Below are 25,946 nucleotides of genomic sequence, written 5' to 3'. Positions count from 1 at the left end.
CATGATCTTCATTGAGGTAACGCACAGCAGTGCAGCTGTGCGCCATTGCTCCCACACACCTCACACAAGGCAGTCTGTAAGGGTGCAGGGCGCAGGGGGGGCGCCCAGGGCAGCAATATAAACCTCATTTCTGGCAAAAGAGATATATATATAGCTAGGCACTGTATATATAAAGAGCCCCCAACAGTTTTTATTACATTTAAGCGGGACAGAAGCCCGCCGCCGAGGGGGCGGGGCTTCTCCCTCAGCACTCACCAGCGCCATTTTCTCCACAGCACAGCTGAGAGGAAGCTCCCCGGACTCTCCCCTGCTTATCCACGGTGAAAGGGGGTTTCAGAGAAGAGGGGGGGGGGGCACATAATTGGCAGCAAATAATAGTATTACAGCGCTACTGGGTAAACACATTGTGTGTTTTTCCTGGGGTAGTAGCGCTGGGTGTGTGCTGGCATACTCTCTCTCGGTCTCTCAAAAGGGCCTTGTGGGGGAACTGTCTTCAGATAAGAGGATTCCCTGAGTGTGTGGTGTGTCGGTACGTGTGTGTCGACATGTCTGAGGTAAAAGGCTCTTCTAAGGAGGAGATGGAGCAAATGTGTGTGTGTGTGTGTGTGTGTGTGTGTGTGTGTGTGTGTGTGTGTGTGTGTGGTGTCTCCGTCGACAACGCCGACACCTGACTGAATATGTGGAATTAAGTGCTGAGGTAAATGTATTGTCCGTCGACAACGCCGACACCTGACTGAATATGTGGAATTAAGTGCTGAGGTAAATGTATTGCACAAAAGATTAGAGAACAGACAGGGAATCTACCCATGTCTGTCCTTGCAGGGACCTTCAGAGTCTCAAAACGCCCACTATCCAAAATAATAGACACTGATACCGACACGGAGTCTGACTCCAGTGTCGACTACAATGATGCAAAATTACAGCCAAAACTGGCAGAAAAGTATTCAATATATGATTATTTTAATAAAAGATGTTTTGCATATCACTGATGACCCATCTGTCCCTGACACGAGGGTACACATGTTTAAGGGGAAGAAAGCTGAGATAACATTTCCCCCCTCTCATGAACCAAATGAATTGTGTGAAAAAGAGTGGGAATCTCCAGACAAGAAACTGCAGTTTTCCAAAAGAATTCTCATGGCGTATCCTTTCCCTGCTAGGGCCAGGATACAATGGGAATCCTCCCCTAGGGTGGACAAGGCGTTGACACGTTTAACCAAAAGGTAGCGCTGACATACTAAGATACAGCTACCCTCAGGGATCCTGCAGATAGCATGCAGAAAAGTACTTTGAAGTCCATTTACACACATTCTGGTACACTACTCAGACCGGCGATTATGTCGGCAGGGGTTTATAGCGCTGTAGCAGCGTGGACAGATACCTTATCAGCGGAGATTGAAACCCTAGATAAGGATACCATATTATTGACCATAGGATATATAAAAGATGCTGTCTTATATATAAGACATGCTCAAAGAGACATTGGTCTACTGGGTTCTAGTGTCAACGCTATGTCGATTTCTGCTAGACGTGTCCTGTGGAACATGCAATGGACAGGTGATGCCGACTAAAAGAGGCATATGGAGGTTTTACCTTACAAGGGTGAGGAATTGTGTGGAGAAGGGCTCTCGGACCTGGTCTCCACAGCTATAGCTGGTAAATCTGATCTTTTGCCTTATATTCCCTCACAGCCTAAGAAAGCACGACATTATCAAATGCAGTCCTTTCGGTCGCAGAAAAACAAGAAAGTACGAGGAGCGTCCTTTCTTACCAGTGGTAAGGGCGCAGGGCACAGCAGGTTCCCAGGAACAGAAGTCCTCCCCAGCCTCTACTAAATCCACTGCATGACGCTGGGGCTACGCTAAGGGAGTCCGCCCCAGTGGGAGCACGTCTTCGACTCTTCAGCCACATCTGAGTTCACTCACAGGTGGATCCCTGGGCAATAGAAATTGTTTCTCAGGGTTACAAGCTGGAATTCGAAGAGGTGCCTCCTCGCCGGTTTTCCTTATCGGCCCTACCGGCTTCTCCCCCAGAAAGGGAGATAATATTAAATACAATTCACACATTGTATCTCCAACAGGTGGTGCTCAAGGTTCCCCTCCTTCAACAAGGAAGGGGATATTACTCAACCTTGGCTGTAGTCCCGAAACCGGACTGTTCGGTCAGACCTATTTTAAAATTAAAATCTCTGAACCCATACTTGAAAAGGCTCAAATTCAAGGTGGAATCGCTCAGGGCGATCATCACCAGCCTGGAAGGGGGGAATTTTATGGTGTATCTAGACATAAAGGCTGCATACCTTCATGTTCCCATTTATCCACCCCATCAGGCGTACCTGATAATTACGGTACAGTATTGTCATTACCAATTTCAGGGTAATTGGCGGAAATTATGGTGCTCCTACGCAAGCAAGGAGTCACAATTATCCCATACTTGGACGATCTCCTAATAAGGGCGAGATCAAAAGAGCAGTTGTTGAACAGCGTGTCACTTTCGCTGAAGGTGTCACAGCAACTCGGCTGGATTCTCAATATCCCAAAGTCACAGTTGGTTCCGATGACTCGTCTGCCCTTCTTGGGTATGATTCTGAATACGGACCAGAAATGGGTTTATCTTCCGATAGAGAAGGCCCAGGAACTAATGACTCTGGTAAAAAACCTATTAAAGCCAAAACAGGTGTCAGTGCATCACTGCACTTGGGTCCTGGAAAAGATGGTGGCATCTTACGGGGCCATTCCCTTCGGTAGGTTCCATGCGAGGACTTTCCAATGGGATCTATGGAACAAGTGGTCCGGATCATATCTACAGATGCATCAGTTAATCACCCTGTCCCCTAGGGCCAGGGTGTCTCTCCTATGGTGGCTGCAGAGTGCTCACCTTCTGCAGGGTCGCAGGTTCGCCATCCAGGACTGGATTCTGGTAGCCACGGACGCGAGCTTCCGAGGTGGGGGAGCAGTCACACAGGGAAGAAACTTCAAAGGTCTTTGGGTCAAGTCAAAAAACTTGTATCCAAATCAACATCCTGGAGCTGAGGGCCATATACAGCGCCCTTCGGCAAGCGGAAACATTGCTTCGCGACCTACCGGTTCTGATCTAGTCAGACAACATCACCGCAGTGGCTCATGTAAACCGCCAAGGCGGCACAAAGAGCAGAGTGGAAATGGCAGAAGCCACCAGGATTCTCCGCTGGGCGGAAAATCATGTAAGCGCATTTTCAGCAGTTCATTCCGGGAGTGGACAACTGAGAAGCAGACTTCCTCAGCAAACACGAACATAGAAACAGACCAAATCAGCTGCGCAAAGTATCAGGGAAAGGACAGTACAATTTTAGGAGAACCGATGTATGTATATAAATTGATTTATTAATGAAAAAGCATAAAATAGCAGTAAAAGAAGACATAAAATTGTTGGATATAAAAAGGCACACCTTGACTAAGTTTATCCGTTTAAACAGACACCAAATTGTGTCGGTTCTCTATATGGAAGTCCACAAAAGGAAATAAAGTCCAGCTGTTTGTTGGAAAGCAATAGATGGTAATAGCCGTAATGTTATTACTGGAAGTGAATGATCAGTGCAGTAGACATCCCATAATAATAAATTGGGGGAGTGATCCAGTGTTATTTATTGTTCAATTACCTCTCCTTAGGTGGGCTAGTTAGGCCACGCCTCCTGTCTGCACACCTGCCGAGGTATCCGATTTGAAAGCATTAGCGGGTTTGTTCTCCCCGCAAGCCGTCCTTCATCTCCACAGAGATCCCAGAATAGCCGCGGATCTGAATTCTCGAGCCGCCCGTATCAACATACGGCTCCCCGTCAGCCGGATAAACCAGCACACGGCATACACTTTACAGTGAATCCACGGCTCCCTCTCCCCTGCGGCATTCGCACAGTGGGCATTGCAGGACACATCGCCGAGGACGCTCGGCTTTGGACCAGCCCACCTAAGGAGAGGTAATTGAACAATAAATAAATAACACTGGATCACTCCCCCAATTTATTATTATGGGATGTCTACTGCACTGATCATTCACTTCCAGTAATAACATTACGGCTATTACCATCTATTGCTTTCCAACAAACAGCTGGACTTTATTTCCTTTTGTGGACTTCCATATAGAGAACCGACACAATTTGGTGTCTGTTTAAACGGATAAACTTAGTCAAGGTGTGCCTTTTTATATCCAACAATTTTATGTCATCTTTTACTGCTATTTTATGCTTTTTCATTAATAAATCAATTTATATACATACATCGGTTCTCCTAAAATTGTACTGTCCTTTCCCTGATACTTTGCGCAGCTGATTTTGTCTGTTTCTATATTCTCCAACCAAACACCCACATAGTGTTTTTCAGCCGCGCATGTATCAGGGTAATTTGATTATTAGCCTCCTGCAATTGAGGCGCTGTAGAAGCAGTCTTCTGTTTCTTCCTCAGCAAACACGACCTGCTTCCAAGAGAGGACTTCTTTAGGAAGCCTTCGTACAGATTGCAAGTCAGTGGGAACTGCCACAGATGGACATGATGGCGTTCCGCCTCAACAAGAAGCTACAGAGGTATTGCACCAGGTCAAGAGACCCTCAGGCAGTAGCTGTAGATGCCCTAGTGACACTGGGGGTGTTCCAGTCGGTCTATGTATGTCCCCCTCATCCTCTCATACCCAAGGTGTTGAGAATGGTAGGAGGGAGAGGAATGAGAACAATCCTCCTTGTTCCAGATTGGCCACGAAGGACCTGGTATCTGGATCTGCAGGAAATGCTCACAGAAGATCAGTAGCTTCTTCCTCTAAGACAGGACCGGTTGCAACAGGGGCCATGTCTATTCCAAGACTTACCGCGGCTGCGTTGGACGGCATGGCGGTTGAACGCCGGTTCCTAGCGGATAAGGGTATTCCGGATGAGGTCATTCCTACGCTAATAAAGGCTAGGAAGGACATGACATCTAAACATTATCACCGTATATGGCGAAAATATGTTTCTTGGTGTGAGGCCAGGAATGCTCCTACGGAAGAATTCCATCTGGGCCGTTTCCTTCACTTCCTGCAAACTGGAGTGAATTTCGGCCTAAAATTAGGATCTATTAAGGTTCAGATTTCGGCCTTATCCATTTTCTTTCAAAAGGAATTGGCCTCTCTCCCTGAAGTACAAACTTTTGTGAAGAGAGTACTGCATATTCAGCCTCCTTTTGTACCTCCGGTGATGCCTTGGGACCTTAACGTGGTGTTAAGTTTCATTAAGTCAAACTGGTTTGAACCACTTAAAACGGTGGAGTTGAAAAATATCACTTGGAAGGTGGTCATGTTATTAGCCTTGGCTTCGGCTAGGCGAGTGTCGGAATTAGCGGCTTTATCACATAAAAGCCCCTATCTGGTTTTCCATATGTATAGAGCGGAATTGCAGACCCGTCCTCAATTCCTGCCAAAAGTGGTTTCATCCTTTCATATGAACTATTGTGGTGCCTGTGGCTACGCGTGACTTGGAGGATCCCGAGTCTCTTGATGTGGTCGGGGCTTTGAAAATTTACGTGGCCATATCGGCTACAGTCAGAAAAACAGAAGCACTGTTTGTCATGTATGCAACCAACAAGATTGGTGCCCCTGCTTCAAAGTAGACTATTGCTCACTGGATCTGTAACACGATTCAGCAGGCGCATTCTACGGCGGGATTGCCGTTACCTAAATCGGTCAAGGCCCATTCCACTAGGAAGGTGGGCTCTTCTTGGGCGGCTGCCAGAGGGGTCTTGGCGCTACAGCTGTGCCGAGCTACTACTTGGTCGGGTTCAAACTCCTTTGCAAAGTTCTATAAGTTTGATACCCTGGCTGAGGAGGACCTCCTGTTTGCTCAATCGGTGCTGCAGAGTCATCCGCACTCTCCCGCCCGTTTGGGAGCTTTGGTATAATCCCCATGGTCCTTACGGAGTCCCCAGCATCCTCTAGGACGTAAGAGAAAATAAGATTTTAAACCTACCAGTAAATCTTTTTCTCATAGTCCGTAGAGGATGCTGGGCGCCCGTCCCAAATGCGGACTACTTCTGCAAGACTTGTATATAGTTATTGCTTAAATAAGGGTTATGTTATAGTCTCATCGGTCTTCGACTGATGCTATGTCGTTTTCATACTGTTAACTGGATAGTATGTCACAAGTTATACGGTGTGATTGGTGTGGCTGGTATGAATCTCGCCCTTGGATTAACAAAAATCCTTTCCTCGTACTGTCCGTCTCCTCTGGGCACAGTTTCTCTAACTGAGGTCTGGAGGAGGGGCATAGAGGGAGGAGCCAGTGCACACCAGATCTAAAGTCTTTCTTAAAGTGCCCATGTCTCCTGCGGAGCCCGTCTATCCCCCATGGTCCTTACGGAGTCTCCAGCATCCTCTACGGACTACGAGATAAAGATTTACCGGTAGGTTTAAAATCTTATTTTATTGCCATAATCATATAATGAATACTTTTGGTCACCTTAGGGTGCAACCTTGCCTCATCATAGTCAACACTGGAGTCAGAATCCGTGTCGGTATCAGTGTCTACTATTTGTGATAAGGGACGCTTTTGAGACCCTGACGGGCCCTGTGACCCAGTCAAATCCGCGGATTGACTCCCTGCTGTTTCCTTGGACTCAGCTTTGTCCATTCTCTTATGTAATAAGGTCACATTAGCATTTAAAATATTCCACATATCATACCAATCATGAGTCGGCGTTGCCGACTGAGACACCACAATCATCTGCTCCACCTCCTCATTGGATGAGCCTTCCGCTTCAGACATGTCGACACACGCGTACCGACACCCGTACACACACACAAGGATATATCTATAAGGGGACAGTTCCCCAACAAGGCCCTTTGGAGAGACAGAGAGAGAGTATGCCAGCACACACCCAGCGCCAACTGACACTGGAAACAATTCCCAGATATAGCACTTTTATATATATGTCAATCGTGTAATACACTCACTGCGCCAAAATGTGGCCCCCCCCCCTCTTTTTCAGCCCTGTATCACCGTTCTGCAGGGGAGAGTCCGGGGAGCAGCTTCTCTTCAGCACACTGTGGAGAAAATGGCGCGGGTTAGTGCTGTGCGACCAAGCTCCGCCCCCTCTAGTGGCGGCCTTCGGTCCCGCTCAAATTCACAATTAATGGCGGGGGATGAACATATCCACTGACTCCACAGCCCATATGTGTAATAACATGCCAAAACAGAAGTATATATTGCTGCCCAGGGCGCCCCCCCCCCTGCGCCCTGCACCCATCAGTGCCTGTCCATGTGTGTAACGTGTGGGAGCAATGGCGTGCAGCTTACCTCAGGGAAGATCTGAAGTCTTCTGCCGCCTTAGAAGTCTTCTTTCTTCTTATACTCACCCGACTTCTATCTTCCGGCTCTGCGAGGAGGACGGCGGCGCGGCTCTGAGACGAACGGCAGGGGGAGACCTGCGTTCCGATCCCTCTGGAGCTAATGCTGTCCAGTAGCCTAAGAAGCAGAGCCTATCATTTAAGTAGGTCTGCTTCTCTCCCCTCAGTCCCACGATGCAGGGAGCCTGTTGCCAGCAGTGCTCCCTGAAAATAAAAAAACTAACAAAATTCTTTTATCAGAGAAACTCAGTAGAGCTCCCCTGTAGTGCACCCATTCTCCTCTGGGCACAGAATCTAATTGAGGTCTGGAGGAGGGGCATAGAGGGAGGAGCTAGTGCACACCCATACTAAAAGTTCTTTAGAGTGCCCATATGTCCTGCGGAGCCTGTCTATACCCCATGGTCCTTACGGAGTCCCCAGCATCCTCTAGGACGTAAGAGAAAAGGAATTTGCTTACATATTTTAAGATTTAAGACTACTACAGTTGAGCGCTTCTGATACATAAAATGAAATTTAAAATACTTTGCTCATTCCATTTAAATTCTTTTTTCCTCATCCAGTAATGTTCAAATCCCGCAAGAAGGATATATTATGATTCAGCTATTTTTATAGTTCATTCATCTGACAGTATTAACTGATATAACTTCTTTGATCTTTTTGCATAGTCCTGTCATGTTAAGATGTTCTAGACAGACTTAATCTCTTTAGTCTGTCAATGGCAGAGATGGGTCTTTGTCTCGAGACTATGCTTAATTAGCCTTGGCATAGCAATTCAAGTGCGCCCTGCCTGACCTATTATTGGCTTGTGCACATCACAACATAGGTGACTGTACAACTATGAAAATGTACTTTATGCATCGTTTCAGTGAATGTTCTGACACTTTTAGATTAGTTGTTAAGCATTTAATACGTATTGTATGAGTATTTGATTGGGTTCACAATCTGTAGTTGGAATTTAATCTATCATCTATATAAGAAATTGCTTAGGTCTGTCCCGTCTCCAACAGACATATGCAGCGGGAGCCAGGCATGCACCGCCGGCCTAAAGGTGGGTACACACGTAATGAATCAACATTGTCCGTGAAGAGACCCGGCGGCAGGGTCGGCATTGGCAAATGCATACCAACGGGAGGGGGGGATTAGAGGCCATGCAGCATATAGCTAGCGACCCGCAGGTGAGCGCATTGGCATCGTTCTTTTGCATACACACGAAAAGATGTAAACGATTGGTCATTCCGTTTGATCGGGAATGCCCACATCATTTGTTCTATCGTTCCGTGTGTATGCATAACAGCTCCTCTGCAAGGAAGATGGGCCACAACTAAATCTAGGTGTGTTTGTAGAGTGTAAATTGTACTTGCATTCTACAAGTAAAGGATAATAAAAATATAATAATGCCTCCATAATGTCACTTCATGAAGGGCCAGATTCAGAGATTTACACAAACCCTATAGTTTGTGTACATCTGTGATGTTTTGTGGTCTGCCCATGTGCTGAGTCTGTACTGCACACATGTAGATTTCCGTCTGACATTCTGCAGCCGTTTGGTGACTGGCATGGACAGTGTTCCAGAAAACATAGGTTTGTCTGCTCTCATTTTCTTGGTGTGTTGAGGCCAATGGCTGCATGAAAACATGGGCCATCCTGCATACCTGTGGGTTACTCAGATGACCGGTGTTCATGTAGAGCAGGCATTCCCAACCACGTCCTCAAGGCACACTAACAGTGCAGGTTTTAGGGATATCCAGGCCATACTTGCCTACCGATCAAAATAACTGAGCTACTAATTAAGTCACCTGTGCTGAAGCCTGGATCATACTTGCCTACCTGACCCTCTCCATGAGGGAGAAAATGCCCTGTTCCTGGACTTTCCTGGTAATGTATGATTGCCATCACCTGTGGTGAAACACCTTTCTTATCAATTAACTAGCTCACCACAGGTGATGGCAATCATACATTACCAGGAAAGTCCAGGAACAGAGCATTTTCTCCCTCATGGAGAGGGTCAGGTAGGCAAGTATGATTTGCCAGCATTGCCAGATCACCAGCCCAGATAAAGGTGCCTGTTAGTAGTAATAATTGACATAAAAAAATCAAGTTGTTTACTTTTGAGTAACTTTATAATTTGTTATTCACTTCTTCCCCCTCCTCAGGGCAGAGGGCGTTATAGAATGATTGGAGCACCAACAGGGAGGGGCGAGTTCAGTATACCTGTGCTCTCTGGTTAGTCTGGGGGCCCATTCATGCACCCTTCAGCATACTGCCCATACTTGCCTACCTGACCCTCTCCATGAGGGAGAAAATGCTCTGTTCCTGGACTTTCCTGGTAATGGATGATTGCCATCACCTGTGGTGAGCTAGTTAATTGATAAGAAAGGTGTTTCAGCACAGGTGATGGCAATCATCCATTACCAGGAAAGTCCAGGAACAGAGCATTTTCTCCCTCATGGAGAGGGTCAGGTAGGCAAGTATGGTATATTCTAGCACAGTCGCTGCGTGCAAAGACATTGGAGGTAATTCAGAGTTGATCGCAGCAGCAAATTTGTTAGCAGTTGGGTAAAACCATGTGCACTGCAGTGGGGGCAGATATAACATTTGCAGAGAGAGTTAGATTTGGGTGGGTTATTTTGTTTCTGTGCAGGGTAAATACTGGCTGCTTTATTTTTACACTGCAATTTAGATTTCAGTTTGAATACACCCCACCCAAATCTAACTCTCTCTGCACTGTATTTGTAAGTTGGCATTTCTCCGAATAAATAGCCCGTTCTGATGCGATGGGTAGGACTGGCAGCACTTAAGATCAAATTTCTCCAGTGGTGAATATTTTGCAAAAGAGTTCTGAAAATGATACTTCTCTCTAGAACCATGTTTTCTATATCTGTGCTATAACACACCATAATCAGACTTATTTTCCCAGCATGAGCATTCTGTGGCCTAGTTTGAAGTAAAAGACAAGTTCTCTTGGCAGAATTATAAATATTATGTAATTCTTATGGATGAACAACATTTTATCATTTAGAATTTCCTCCTGTTTCTTAAGCAGAGGGAGCATTGCCTGGGAATATAAAGAAAGTCACCTGTAACGTGCTCCAGATCCACTGTTCTAGTGGGTACTCTTAGTGACTGTGAATGTATGTTTCTACACAATGGTATTGTTGACATGTATTTTTACTTTTTCGTTTGACACGGGCTCTGTTACTTGGTTATCACCCAAGAATTATAAAAAAAAAAAAAAAAATCATGAAAAATAAGTTGATTTTATCAGTGTTTTCTAACTAATTGACTTTATTTTACTTTTACTCAGAAATGGGAAAATTCAGTTTCACTTTATATTTTAAGTCTGGAACAATTCTTCTCGGTCAGGGGTGATCAAAGTTAGCCTTTAGGGACAACTAACAGTTCATGTCTTCCGGGTCAGTTAGGGATGAATACACCTGTGCAGCAGTTAGGAGATCTGGAAAACATGAACTGTTTGGAGTTTCAGGGGAGTTAGTTAGGCCACCACTTACTTAGGATTTCCTTTTAGAAAGATTAGGTGCAAAATTCTAATTTGTTTAACTGCAAGCACAGTAAAACAAAGTGTATTAAACAGTTCAGAAGTGCTTGCCTATGAATGGAGAGGCCTTTTAGGCTGGACATGTGCAACTCATTCATATAGTAAGGGCGTGCACTCATAGGAGCCGATTCAGTTAGGAGCAAGGGGGCTGGGGACGAGTTGCCATTGTAACCGCATAGAAACACCGGGCAACAGCAGCTGAACTCCCCCCCCCCCCCCCCCCTCGCAGGCCGATCTCGCCAAGGACTTACTGCGGTACTGTAAGTACGGCATATAGTCACATTTACATAGGGACACGGCTGAATTGACCCCATAAATTTAACAAAAAAAAATGTAACTGGAATTTCTATAACTGGGAAACTTGCTACTAATATAGTGGAGTTCTGCCCCAGGCAGTTCATCGTGGGGCAGGATCCATTAAGGAATATTGGGGGTCATTCCGACCTGATCGCACGCTGACATTTTGCGCAGCGCTCAGGTCACTACTGCGCATGCGTATGCACCGCAGGCTCATCGTACGGGTACAAAGCGGATCGTTGCTGGGCGATGGATTTAACAAAGAATCCATTTGCACAGCCGATCGCAAGAAGATTGACAGGCAGAATGCGTTTATGGGTGTCAACTGACCGTTTTTTGGGAGTGTTTGGAAAAACACAGGCATGCCCAGGCGTTTGCAGGGCGGGTGTCTGACGTCAATTCCGGGATCGGACAGGCTGAAGTGATCGCAGCGGCTGAGTAAGTTCAGACCTACTCAGAAACTGCGCAAACTATTTTTGTAGTGCTCGGCTGCACAAGCATTCGCACACTTGCAAAGCTAAAATACACTCCCCCGTGGGTGGCGACAATGTGTTTGCACAGCTGCAAAAAGTAGCTAGCGAGTGATCAACTCGGAATGACCCCCATGGACCCACAGAATAAGAACAGAAAAACAAATTGAGCCCTTTGCCTCCGTTAACACCAGGCCTGTACTGATACTGATATCATTGGAGCTCCTTTCACGATCATGTAGGGGTCTATTCATAAAGCAGTTAAAATAGTGGAGAATTGAGACAGTTGAGAAGTTGCCCAAGGCAACCAATCAGCTGCTCTGTATAATTTTATAGTATGCAAATTATAAATGTTACCTCAACACTGGTTGCCATGGGCAACTTCTCCGCTGGCTCACTTCTCCACTCTTTTCACTGCTTCATGAATAGATCCCTATGTATGTAGCGATTTTTTGCAAATTATGGTTACCATAATGAACAAAGTAAACAAGTATGGAATTTTAGACACGTTTTTAAAGGGATACTCTCCCTTTCCCAGGACCACCAGTACTGCAAAGTAAAACATAATTTTACTGTTGGCACAATATAAATGAATAAAACAGCCAGATTAGAATCTTCGCTACCATGTCTCCATTAGAATCAACATATTATAACAATGAGCATACCTCCCAACATGACCCTCTCCAGGAGGGACACAATGCTCTGCTCCTGGACTTCCCTCTTAATTTATGATTGCTCTCACCTGTGCTGAAACACCTTTCTAATCCACTAACCTGTTCAAAACAGGTGCTGGGAATCACAAATTAAGAGAAGTCCAGAAGCAGAGTATTCTGTCCCTCCTGGAGAGGGTCATGTTGGGAGGTATGAATGAGGCAGATGTATTAGGCCTGGAGAAGGGATAAAGAAGTCAGCTCCTGCTATTTTTCAAACCCATAATGATTGGCTGGTGTGTTATCAGCTTGCGCTTATCACTTCTTTATCCCTTCTCCAGGCTTAATACATCTACCCCATGTTTGGTAAACTGTTTATAACAAACCTAACTCATTATAAAAAGAGGTTTTCTAGATACATAATAGAATTTAAAAAAATACTTTGGGACATATTAATCAAATACCTATAAAGTTGATGAAGTAGAAAGAGCTGTGTGATTCTAAGAATTGCTGTACTGATCACATTCAGTCCTTCCTGTGTTTTTCTCTTTTTTCAGTTGCTGAATAAGAGGATCAGTTGTTCACTTTATTTAATTGGTTTCCTGTGTTCTTAAACAGGATGTCTCTTTATCAGTTATTATCTCTGCATATTTCATTCTTAGAAATGAACACTCTGGGCATTTCTAGCAAGTCTGGAAACTTACAAAAGGGAAATATGAATATAGGCTGAACTTTATTCTAAATGAAGGTTAAACGTAACCAGATACAATTAATATAAGCTTATTGTGCAAATATTCTACTTCATGAATTTGATCTAAATTAAACAACCATCAAGAATACTGCCTTATTATGCAAAAAAACAAAAGTACATTGTTAATATTTCTTCCTGCAGCTAGTATTAACTTATGTACAGAATATTTACCCAGTCTTGCCATAGTTTTCAGTCATTGGGCCTAATTCTTATTGTGTGCACATACTTTAGCAAGTGTGATTTTTATTGGCTTCGCAACTGCTGATATTAGCAAGTGAAGCTGCCGCCCCGGAAAGACAAGAGACGCCCATCAGATCTATTGCAAACTCACTTGCAATTGCGTACACATTTGCAGCCTATAAGCAGAAACAAGGAACATCGGGTCTAAAGGTTGACCCATGGCTATGCAGACTGGACCCTGCAGTAGCGATGCAGGCGCCATGTTTCTGTACGTACAAGCTTGCAGTTGACAACAGATGCATGCCTTAAAACGGCCATGACATGCCTGTGTTTTTGCAGCCGCTCCCCGTTAACACCTCCACATGGTCACTTCCTGTTAATCACTTTCCCATGAAATCCTCATTACAAGCGGGATCGCAGCAGCACCTTGACACATGTGCAGTGCAATCTAGTGATGTGCACCGGACATTTTTCGGGTTTTGTGTTTTGGTTTTGGATTCGGTTCCGCGGCCTTGTTTTGGATTCGGACGCGTTTTGGCAAAACCTCCCTGAAATTTTTTTGTCGCATTCGGGTGTGTTTTGGATTCGGTTGTTTTTTTTTACAAAAAACCCTTAAAAACAGCATAAATCATAGAATTTGGGGGTCATTTTGATCCCATAGTATTATTAACCTCAATAACCATAATTTCCACTCATTTCCAGTCTATTCTGAACACCTCACACCTTACAATATTATTTTTAGTCCTAAAATTTGCACAGAGGTCGCTGTGTGACTAAGCTAAGCGACCTAAGTGGCCGACACAAACACCTGGCCCATCTAGGAGTGGCACTGCAGTTTTCTAACGAGAGGATGAGTGCTTCCATCCTCATGTGAATCTGAACCACTAGCCATAAACATAGGCCAGGGCCTCAGCCGTTCCTTGCCACTCCGTGTCGTAAATGGCATATTGGCAAGTTTACGCTTCTCATCAGACTCTTTTAATTTTGATTTTTGGGCCATTTTACTGAACTTTTGTTTTTTGGATTTTACATGCTCTCTACTATGACATTGGGCATAGGCCTTGGCAGACGACGTTGATGGCATTTCAACATCTCGGCCATGACTAGTGGCAGCAGCTTCAGCACGAGGTGGACGTGGATCTTGATCTTTCCCTATTTTACCCTCCACATTTTTGTTCTCCATTTTTTCATGTGTGGAATTATATGCCAGTAATATATCAATGGCAATGGCCTACTGTACCGTACTGCTATATATTATATACTGGTGGTCAGCAAAATTATGCACTGTCCTCCTACTATATATACTGCGCACAACAACTAAAATGCACCACAGGTATGGATGGATAGTATACTTGACGACACAGAGGTAGGTAGAGCAGTGGACTACTGTACCGTACTGCTATATATTATATAATGGTGGTCAGCAAAATTATGCACTGTCCTCCTACTATATATACTGCGCACAACAACTAAAATGCACCACAGGTATGGATGGATAGTATACTTGACGACACAGAGGTAGGTAGAGCAGTGGACTACTGTACCGTACTGCTATATATTATATACTGGAGGTCAGCAAAATTATGCACTGTCCTCCTACTACTGCGCAAAACTTAAATGCACCACAGGTATGGATGGATAGTATACTTGACGACACAGAGGTAGGTAGAGCAGTGGACTACTGTACCGTACTGCTATATATTATATACTGGAGGTCAGCAAAATTATGCACTGTCCTCCTACTATATATACTGCGCAAAACTTAAATGCACCACAGGTATGGATGGATAGTATACTTGACGACACAGAGGTAGGTAGAGCAGTGGACTACTGTACCGTACTGCTATATATTATATACTGGTGGTCAGCAAAATGATGCACTGTCCTCCTACTACTGCGCAAAACTTAAATGCACCACAGGTATGGATGGATAGTATACTTGACGACACAGAGGTAGGTAGAGCAGTGGACTACTGTACCATACTGCTATATATTATATACTTGTGGTCAGCAAAATTATGCACTGTCCTCCTACTACTGCGCAAAACTTAAATGCACCACAGGTATGGATGGATAGTATACTTGACGACACAGAGGTAGGTAGAGCAGTGGACTACTGTACCGTACTGATATAATACTGGTGGTCACTGGTCAGCAAAATTCTGCACCTTCCTCCTACTTTATACTACAATGCAGCACAGATATGGAGCGTTTTTCAGGCAGAGAACATAGATATTTTCAGCACACTGAGCACAGATATTTGCAAGCACACTGAGCACAGATATTTGCAGCACACTGAGCACAGATATTTGCAGCACACTGAACACAACTGAGAGAACGCTGCACACGTCCTCTCCCTATCATCTCCAATGCACAAGTGAAAATGGCGGCGATGCGCGGCTCCTTATATAGAATATGAATCTCGCGAGAATCCGACAGCGGGATGATGACGTTCGGGCGCGCTCGGGTTAACCGAGCAAGGCGGGAAGATTCGAGTCCGCCTCGGAACCGTGTAAAATGGGTGAAGTTCGGGGGGGTTCGGATTCCGAGGAACCGAAACCGCTCATCACTAGTGCAATCGCAGCAGATGCGCAGCCTGCCGATAATCGCTCACTTGCGTGAACATCACCATAGCATAAAAACTTATATTAGGATTTATACACCCAAAAATCAGATAGTGTTCTGACACACAAAACACACCCTGGTGCGTGCATATGTAGATATGGAGGAGGGCAGCACTCCACTATAACACACAAAACAGGATACATCTATCAATGGGGCAGATGTATTAACCTGGAGAAGACATAAGGAAGTGATAAACCAGTGATATGTGCAAGGTGATAAAGGCACCAGCCAATCAGCTCCAATATGTATATTAACAGTTAGGATCTGATTGGCTGGTGCCTTTATCACCTTGCACATATCACTGGTTTATCACTTCCTTATGCCTTCTCCAGGTTAATACATCTGCCCCAATGTCCTTTTCTAAATACTTTTTTGTGTGTGTGGAGTGGAAACTGCACAGAAAAGCCAAGAACAGTCCTAATAAGAAATAACTGTTAAAATTGATTTCTCTTACCAGATCTCACAAATAATCCTGATAGCTTCACAATGATTATATAGGCAATAATATGTACAGTGCATGCGGAAAGTATTCACAGTGCTTCACATTTTCCACATTTTGTTATGTTACAGTCTTATTCCAAAATGGAATAAATTCATTTTTCCCTTAAAATTCTACACACAATACCCCATAATGACAACGTGAAAAAAGTTTTTATTGAGATTTTTGCAAATTTCTTAAAAATAAAAAACGAAGAAAACACATGTACATAAGTATTCACAGCCTTTTCAATGAAGCTCAAAATTGAGCTCAGGTGCATCCTGTTTCCAGTGATCATCCTTGAGATGTTCCTACAGCTTAATTGGAGTCCACATGTGGTAAATTCAGTTGATTGGACATGATTTGGAAAGGCACACAACTGTCTATATAAGGTCCCACACATGACAGTGCATGTCTGAGCACAAACCAAGCATGAAGTCAAAGGAATTGTCTGTAGACCTCTGAGACAGGATTGTCTCAATGCACAAATCTGGGGACGGGTACAGAAAAATATCTGCTGCTTTGAAGGTGCCAATGAGCACAGTGGCCTCCATCATCCGTAAATGGAAGAAGTTCGGAACCACCAGGACTCTTCCTAGAGCTGGCCGGCTGTCTAAATTAAGCGATCGGGGGAGAAGGGCCCTAGTCAGTCAGGTGACCAAGAACCCGATGGTCACTCTGTCAGAGCTACAGCATTCATCTGTGAAGAGAGGAGAACCTTCCAGAAGGACAACCATCTCTGCAGCAATCCACCAATCAGGCCTGTATGGTAGAGTGGCCAGACAGAAGCCACTCCTTAGTAAAATGCACATGGCAGCCCACCTGGAGTTTTCCAAAATGCACCTGAAGGGCTCTCAGATAATGAGAAACAAAATTCTCTGGTCTGATGAGACCAAGATTGAACTTTTTGGCGTGAATGCCAGGCGTCATGTTTGGAGAAACCCAGTAACCGCTCATCACCAGGCCAATACCATCTCCACAGTGAAGCATGGTGGTGGCAGCATCATGCTGTGGGGATGTTTTTCAGCGGCAGGAACTGGGAGACTAGTCAGGATAGAGGGAAAGATGAATGCAGCAATGTACAGAGACATCCTGGATGAAAACCTGCTCCAGAGCGCTCTTGATCTCAGACTGGGGCGACGGTTCATCTTTCTGCAGGACAACGACCCTAAGCACACAACCAACATATCAAAGGAGTGGCTTCAGGACAACTCTGTGAATGTCCTTGAGTGGCCTAGCCAGAGCCCAGACTTGAATCCGATAGAACATCTCTGGAAAGATCTGAAAAATGGCTGTGCACCAATGCTTCCCATCCAACCTAATGGAGCTTGAGAGGTGCTGCAAAGAGGAATGGGCAAAACTGCCCAAAGATAGGTGTGCCATGCTTGTGGCATCATATTCAGAAAGAATTGAGGCTGTAAATGCTGCCAAAGGTGCATCAACAAAGTATTCAGCAAAGACTGTGAATACTTATGTACATGTGATTTCTTTGCAAAAAAACAAAAACACTTTTCACGTTGTCATTATGGGGTATTGTGTGTAGACTTTTGAGGGAAAAAAATAATTTATTCCAGTTTGGAATAAGGCTGTAACATAAAAAAAAAAATGTGGAAAAAGTGAAGCGCTGTGAATACTTTTCGGATGAACTGTATACACCAGTGATCTCCAACCCATAGCTCGCGAGCTACCGGTAGCTCGCTGTAGTATTTTCGGTAGCTCACAGAGCGCACGGTCTTGAGCAGTCACTGGCACTCCTCCTCCCTTCATTTTTAATATGGTGCCGGCCGTCAGCCAATCAGAACTCGTGGACCGGCAGTGGCAGCACCTGATTGGCTGCCGGACCACGAGTTTTGATTGGCTCACTTACCGGCACCATATTTTAAATGCCCGCCGCCGGGGCCTCTGTCACCCTCACTGCAGCTCCGGACTTCACAGGAGAGGCGAGCGCTGCGCTCTCCTCCCCTTCCGTCCCTCATACAGGCGGAGCAGCACCGGCGGCAGTAGAAGAAGCCAGCAAGGGTTAGCACTGTGTGGGGCACTGTATCGGACACTGCGGGAAGGGGGGCATTTTAAATGGCACTGCTGGGGGGATTGTATCTGGCACTGCTGGGGGCATTGTATCTGGCACTGCTGGGGGGCATTATTTGTGTATCTAGCACTGCTGGGAGGCATTATTTGTGTATCTGGCACTGCTGAGGGGCATAATTTGTGTATCTGGCACTAGTGGGGGCATTGTATCTGGCACTGCTGAGGGCCATTATTTGTATATCTGGCACTGCTGAGGGGCATTATTTGTGTATCTGGCACTGCTGAGGGGCATTATTTGTGTATCTGGCACTGCTGAGGGCCATTATTTGTGTATCTGGCACTGGTGGGGGCATTGTATCTGGCACTACTGAGGGCCATTATTTGTATATCTGGCACTGCTGAGGGGCATTATTTGTGTATCTGGCACTGCTGAGGGGCATTATTTGTGTATCTGGCACTGCTGAGGGGCATTATTTGTGTATCTGGCACTTCTGAGGGGCATTATTTGTGTATCTGGCACTGCTGAGGGGCATTATTTGTGTATCTGGCACTGGTGGGGGCATTGTATCTGGCACTACTGAGGGCCATTATTTGTATATCTGGCACTGCTGAGGGGCATTATTTGTGTATCTGGCACTGCTGAGGGGCATTATTTGTGTATCTGGCACTGCTGAGGGGCATTATTTGTGTATCTGGCACTGGTGGGGGCATTGTATATCTGGCACTGCTGAGGGGCATTATTTGTATATCTGGCACTGCTGAGAGGCATTATTTGTGTATCTGGCACTGCTGAGGGGCATTATTTGTGTATCTGGCACTACGCTGGGGGGCATAACTTGTAGTTGTAAGGCCACACCCACTTTTGTGAAGCCACACCCACTTTTGCAGGAACGCACGCGCATTAGGGTGAGGGGGTAGATCCTTCAGAGGTTTTATTTTCTGAAAGTAGCTCACACCCCAATTAAGGTTGGGGACCACTGGTATACGCCATACGCCTTTAATAATGTGAATTTCTCAGGAGTTCCATGACACATTAAGACATACGGACTGATTCATAATTGCAAGCAAATGATGGAAAAATTAGTAAAACAGGAGCAATTTGCACCTTGGCAAACCATGTTGTTTCACAATGTGAGCAGCTAGACAGCATTTACCTGCCTCCAAAGAAATTCCGGAGGCACCAGTATGAGGGACAGATTCCTCCTCCCCCCCCCCCCACCCCCCCCCCCCCTCCCCCGGCCTAGCTAGCCCTGTGTGAAAACCTCTAGAAATGTTGGGTCCTTGGCAGCTGCCAATGTGTGACCATACGTGAAGGGTTTTGGTATGTATGGTCGACCATATTATGGTCGACAGTCATTAGGTCGACCACTATTGGTCGACATTGGCATGGTCGACATGGACAAATGGTCGACACATGAAAAGGTCGACATGAGTTGTTGTTGTTTTTTTTATATGTTGTTTTCTGCGTAAAGTGACGGGGAACCCCAATTAGTGCACCGCGTCCCCTCACAAGGCACGCTTCGCTCGCCATGCTTCGGACAAGGTGCCTCGCTGCGCTCGGCACAGATTACCGTTCCCAATCGTAGTCCACGTGGATTGGAAAGTATGGAGAAGTTCCCCAAAAGATTTTTTTTTGGTGTGAAAAACTCATGTCGACCTTTTCATGTGTCGACCATTTTAATGTGTTGACCATGTGTCCATGTCAACCATGTCATTGTCGACCAATAGTGGTCGACCTAATGAATGTCGACCATCCAAACGGATACCACGTGAAGATGGCCCTGTGAATGTGAATAGAATATGTAACAGTAAGCATCTCCAACACTCTACTTGTCTCTCTTTCACTCACACTATCTCCCTCATACTTGCCTATTCTCCAGCAATGTGTTGCAACTTGCAACCAATTTGGTAAAAAAAATGAAATCATTGTCACTGCAGAATTTTGGATTGCTTGAAAGATAGGACACAGGGACCTTTTTAGCAGGGTAGACTGGGACTATAAACTAGGAGCACCAACAGGGAGGGGCGAGTTCAGTATACCTGTGCTCTCTGGTTAGTCTGGGGGCCCATTCATGCACCCTTCAGCATACTGCCTATACTTGCCTACCTGACCCTCTCCATGAGGGAGAAGATGCTCTGTTCCTGGACTTTCCTGGTAATGGATGATTGCCATCACCTGGGCTGAAACACCTTTCTTATCAATTAACTAGCTCACCACAGGTGATGGCAATCATACATTACCAGGAAAGTCCAGGAACAGAGCATTTTCTCCCTCATGGGGAGGGTCAGGTAGGCAAGTATGAATTACTGCCCAGCATGTCAAATTGGCTCCTGAATTTACTTTGGGGCGTAGCCATGCCCCCACCGTTTAGCATACCTCTTTGCATAGGGTAGGATAGCTCTCCCAGGAGCCCTGTATAATACAGCCCTGGCACAATAAGCACATCACAGACATTGGTATACACACAGAACATGCCATCACTCTACAAGTGCAGCACTACAGCAGTGCAGAGTGTATTGTGACTTGCAATTTGAGAGTTCAGGCTACACCATTATATTAAAAGCTAGGTATCCAGGATTGCAACTGCACACCAGTTCACTGATCAGTTCACCAGTCCACCTGGCTATGGGAGACAACTTTTTAAAATGATTGCGGGAGCTGGTCACCCCCATATGACTGAAATATGGCATGCATAATTCTGATTGGCAGCAGTAGTGTAACAGGCCCGGACAGTGATATAGTGCCTGCTGCCGTGCAGGTGTCGTCACTCCACCCACCTGTGGCAACTCCCGTCACAAACGATACCCAGAAGCGTCAGGGAACTCCGCCTTCCGGATCGATCGCCTGCACGAACACCTCCCTGCAGCGGTCGACGAAGGACCTAGAAGGAAGTAACGTACCGGTTGAGACGTGCGTGTCGACCTCCGTTGGAGGTACAGGGCGCGTCAGGGTTAACGGCGACCTTCACCGGCTGGGCGGAAGGTCATCACTGGCCGAAAGGCCTCAGCTACCCAGTTCTCACACACTCGCACTCTCGCACGTTGTGTGGTGAGAGGGGTCCTCACGTCCGTGAGCGAACCCCCGACCGGTATACGGGGACGATGACAAAACAGACACAGAGTAATACTCACTCCCGACTCGCTGGTCACCTTGATGGTCGCACCTCTCCGCTCCTGTTGGGGCAAGAAGAGCAGCCTCCCTAACTGCAGGCTACACTAACGGCAACAACTTACAGCCAACTACGCCTGCCGGGCAAACTATCTTCAGCAACTGAGGCTACTGGTTCTATTCCGAACTAGCAGAGACCGGACTAACTAAACACATTCGCTAACCAACAAGCCAGTAGAACAATTCCCCGGTACAACAGGTTAACCCCGAATAACCAATTCCACTTACCGGATACTGGTAAGTAGCTACTTCCTTCCTCTCCTAACTGAGGACGCAAGCGGGGGTCCAGAGCGGACGGTCGTCCACTCCGGATTACCGGAGAATAGAGGAGCGTGGGACGGGGAACGTTACTCCACACTCTCTAATGCCTCGTATTGTACACCGCGTGGGGCCAGCCGGCTCCTCACGCCGGCCGACTGCGAACCCCTCGGGAGCTGCCGCACAGCCCACTCCCAACCGGTTCTACCCGGGCCGGACGGTACGATACCACCCCAAGTCCTATAAAATGCAGTAGGTGGAAGCCTGGATAAGGGCGCAGGCCTGGGGTGTGGGCACGGGCCTGGAGTGTGGGCGCAGGCCTGTGGCAAGAAGTATGGGCGCAGGCCCGTGGCCTGAAGTATGGGCGCAGGCAGGAGGCCTGAACTGTGGGCACAGGCCGGAGGCCTGAACTGTGGGCACAGACCTGGAGGGCCTGAACTGTGAGCACAGGCCTGGAGGGCCTGAACTGTGAGCACAGGCCTGGAGGGCCTGAACTGTGGGCACAGGCCTGGAGGGCCTGGACGGTGGGGGCACAGGCCGGAGGCCTGGACTGTGGGCAGGCCTGGAGAGCCTGGACGGTGGGCAGGCCTGGACAGCCTGGACGGTGGGCAGGCCTGGAGGGCCTGGACGGTGGGGGCACAGGCCGGAGGCCTGGACTGTGGGCACAGGCAGGAGGCCTGACTACCGTGGGCACAGGCCGAGAGGGCCTGGTTATCCCCGCAGGCCTAGTGCCTGTCCCTGGTGCTCTAGGGTGGACTAAATATAAGTGCAGGTGGCCCAGGGTCGCCTACCTGTCTCGGTGAAAGAGGCTGCAGCGGGGAGCTTCGTTGGCTCTTTTGCTTCCCACACGCTGCAGCACTCTCCGCTGGACTTCTGCTGCTGGGCGCCTTCCTCCGCCGACGTCTTCCTCTTCGTCGTCCTCGCCGCCGGCTCTGCAGGCTCCGCCGCCGCCGCCCGGTCTTCAGTCTTCTGTAGGAGATCTTCTTTCTTCTGCAGGAGCTCTTCTTTCTTCTTCGTCCGGAGTCCGACTGAGCTCTTCCACTCCGCAGCGTCTCTTATATGACGCCGGGAGCGGGCGGAGCTATGACGCGGCGAGCTGATTGGCTCGCCGCGGCGTATTCCCATTGGCGGCCAAGGCGCGAGCTCCGATTGGCTCACGCTTGGCGCGCCGTTCAAAATGCAGCGACATGATTGGAGGGGCTTGATCCCTACGGATGCAAGTCCCTCCAAGCTGGGGCCTACCCTCCGCCGCGCCGAAGCCCGCCGCGACGAACGGAGGCGGGGGACAACCCCCTTCACAGTAAGAATATTACTGGGGGTGTCCAAGCACACATGGAGCTGGCACCTGCTAAGTCTGGCATTTGCCAGCATTGCCAGATCACCAGCCCAGATAAAGGTGCCTGTTAGTAGTAATAATTGACATAAAAAAATCAAGTTGTTTACTTTTGAGTAACTTTATAATTTGTTATTCACTTCTTCCCCCTCCTCAGGGCAGAGGGCGTTATAGAATGATTGCCACTACAGTAGAGACCCATGCTTCCTCCATTCCAAGCTGTCACAGACTGACGTCACTCTATACCAGTGACAGTGTGCGCCTGAGGCCAGGCCCCTAATTGTACACTGTGCTGTTGCTGTGCCCGGGAGGCTTATGGGCATTGAGTGAGGCGAGCCTCCTCCTCACGTACTGCAAGCAACATGTTACGCAGCAGCTTCTACGACCGACAGACATGGGGGGTGCGGGAACGCGCCGCAGTGGTGGGGGGCGCGCTCTCGGCACGGGGCCGCGCACCCGCCGCCTTGCTCGTTGTTTTCATGAATGAAATCCAATCGGGCGGATATAAATAGATCAGGGACGCTGACGTCACGAGGAGAGCTGCTGCTGCTGGTGCTGGAGATCAGGTTGCCTCAGTCAGTCAGCCTAGCGCTTATCAATCTACCAATTCACGTTTTTTTTTCCTCTCGCTCCAAAAACGTATGCGGGAGGGCGGGGATTAAAAAAAAAAAAGAGGGTGGAGATGTCGAGAAGGGTACAAATCGCCCCTTAAGATGGTTAGGGGTAGAGACTGTCACCGCAAGGAGAGGAGACAATGAGATCGCGCTATGGTGTTCTGCAAACTTGTGCCTAGTCTTATTATCCCTGCTGCACCTCCATCCGTGCAGGAGAACAATAGCTGAGCCGGGGCTCAGGGATAACGGTGATCTCGGGAGGAGAACACACAGGTCTGTATTCTGATTTACTATGCAAATACATTGTGTAAGAGGTGATATAATGCTGGCCTGCAAAGTGTCAACAGGGGTGGCGTACAGCTTTCTGTCCATCTGTGTATGAGATCATGTGCTGTGTGCATGCATGCATGTATGATCGCTGCACAGATGCAGGTATGTGTATGTAGTCTGCTGCTGCTGCCACACACAGATAACGGTAACGGTGAGAGCAGCAGAGAGAGGCCAGGAAATACAGCAGCTCAGGGCGGATGTAATGGGGCTTTGTGTCCCCTCTCTGCTGCTGCAGGTTGTGGTAGAGACTGTGCTGGCTGCCCTATGCACATAGCGAGAGGTGCCACCGTGTACCCGGGCACATTCCCGGAGACTGGGCTGTGTTGTGTCTATAGAGTGTGTTGTGTGTTGCTGTGACAACAGTTCTGTGGGCAGGAGTGAGGGGGCTGGAGGCACAGAAACCTGCCACAGGATTGCTTATAAATAGAGCTACCATATGTATGTGTGAGATATCATATATACAGATATATACTCACACAGGACTGATGCTAGAGCACCCAAATCCACAATATGTGTTCCCCTTCAACCACTAATCATGCATGCCATTTTTCTGTCATTTGGGGTGTAATGTTACCCCAGTCCTGTGTGTTGCCACCCATTTCTTTGTATGTGTATTGTTGTTGTTGTTGTTGTTGTTGTTATATACACACACACACACACACACACACACTCATTTCAATGTTTTAAACAGATGTGTGGCAGGAATGTATAATTCTGGTGTATAGGAAGTTTATCCTGGGCATTCCACTTTCTGAAGGTATCTGAGTTATTATGCAATGCGTGTAGTATTTCATGCACTGGGAGCTGCACCTTGTACTCCTGATACCAATAGATGACTAGGTAGCGGGCACACCTGTAAGCTGGCAGTATTTGTCATACTGAGACATGAGTCAAAGTGACTGGAGTTGAGCCCACATATTTGTTTTGTTGTCTAGTAAAGTTCAACATCCGGACAGCTCCCGCCTGCCTCCTGTTCTGGGAGCAGCCTCTGTCCAGTGAGTCCTTAAACATCCAATTATTGCAAATGCCAGGTTCAGAGGTCTGTCTATACTGACAGTTCAATCAAGGAAAGCTGAAATCCTTTTGTGTGCTCGCACTACAGGCTGGTATTTCTGTAGACTGGATGACAGGTGAATAACTTTATTTTTAGGTAATTTTAATTGTATAACTGGAAAGATCATAAGGCTTATTTAATTCTTTCATTGTATTAATTTAACAACTGTACAGTTAGGAAGTGTAATTGCAGTTAAGAATAGAGGTCAAATGTTTTGGAACTGAAAATTCCAGAGTACACTGACAGGCAGAAGCTAGAGTGGCATACTGTGACTTGTAGTCCCACAGTAATTGGAGGTCCAGAGGTTGCCTACCACTGCCATACAGTATAACTGTAATTGCTAAATTACTAAATTGTGTTAATTCATTATATAAATAATCTATTGTAGGTTGCTCAGCTAGATAAGCAAAACTTTATTACAGGTAGACCTGATTCTGCTAATACCCACATGTCAGTCTCTACATTAACATAATTTTGTATTTAGTCAAAAGTTTGGTCCTAGCATGCATGTCTTTGACTATGGACCCTACCATAGTTTTATTCTGTGGATTCTACTGCTTTCATAGCTTTTTTGTAATTTTGTTTGTAAGCGTCAACATCCAGTGTTCCTTTACACATACAATTAATGCACTACAATAAGTAAATGTAAGGTAATGCGTTCTGGTTGGATGCCTTTTGTTACATACAGTAGAATAAATCATTTTACCCTGTCTCATTTGTTTTTGGACACAGGTCTATTTCTCAAAGTATTTACTCATGTTTATGTATATGTAAGATGTTATTCAAGGATGCTGTTACTCTTTGTACATGCA

General features: G+C 46.6%; 1 protein-coding gene across 2 annotated transcripts in view; it reads left to right on the top strand.

Moving 5' to 3' along the window:
* Positions 1-25,946, top strand: part of RHOBTB1 (Rho related BTB domain containing 1) — a 96,277-nt gene that overhangs the window by 29,736 nt on the left and 40,595 nt on the right. Inside the window, exon 1 of one of the 2 annotated variants that reach the window (XM_063961805.1) lies at positions 23,498-24,023. The exons of the other annotated variant lie outside the window; for it this stretch is intronic. The gene's annotated coding sequence lies outside the window, so the exon portion shown is untranslated. Of the gene's footprint in view, positions 1-23,497; positions 24,024-25,946 lie in introns of those variants that run through there. 2 annotated transcript variants of the gene reach the window in all.

This window comes from Pseudophryne corroboree, chromosome 3 (assembly GCF_028390025.1).
Source record: "Pseudophryne corroboree isolate aPseCor3 chromosome 3, aPseCor3.hap2, whole genome shotgun sequence".
Taxonomy (NCBI): Eukaryota; Metazoa; Chordata; class Amphibia; order Anura; family Myobatrachidae; genus Pseudophryne; species Pseudophryne corroboree.
This window is presented reverse-complemented; position numbering and strand designations above follow the sequence as displayed.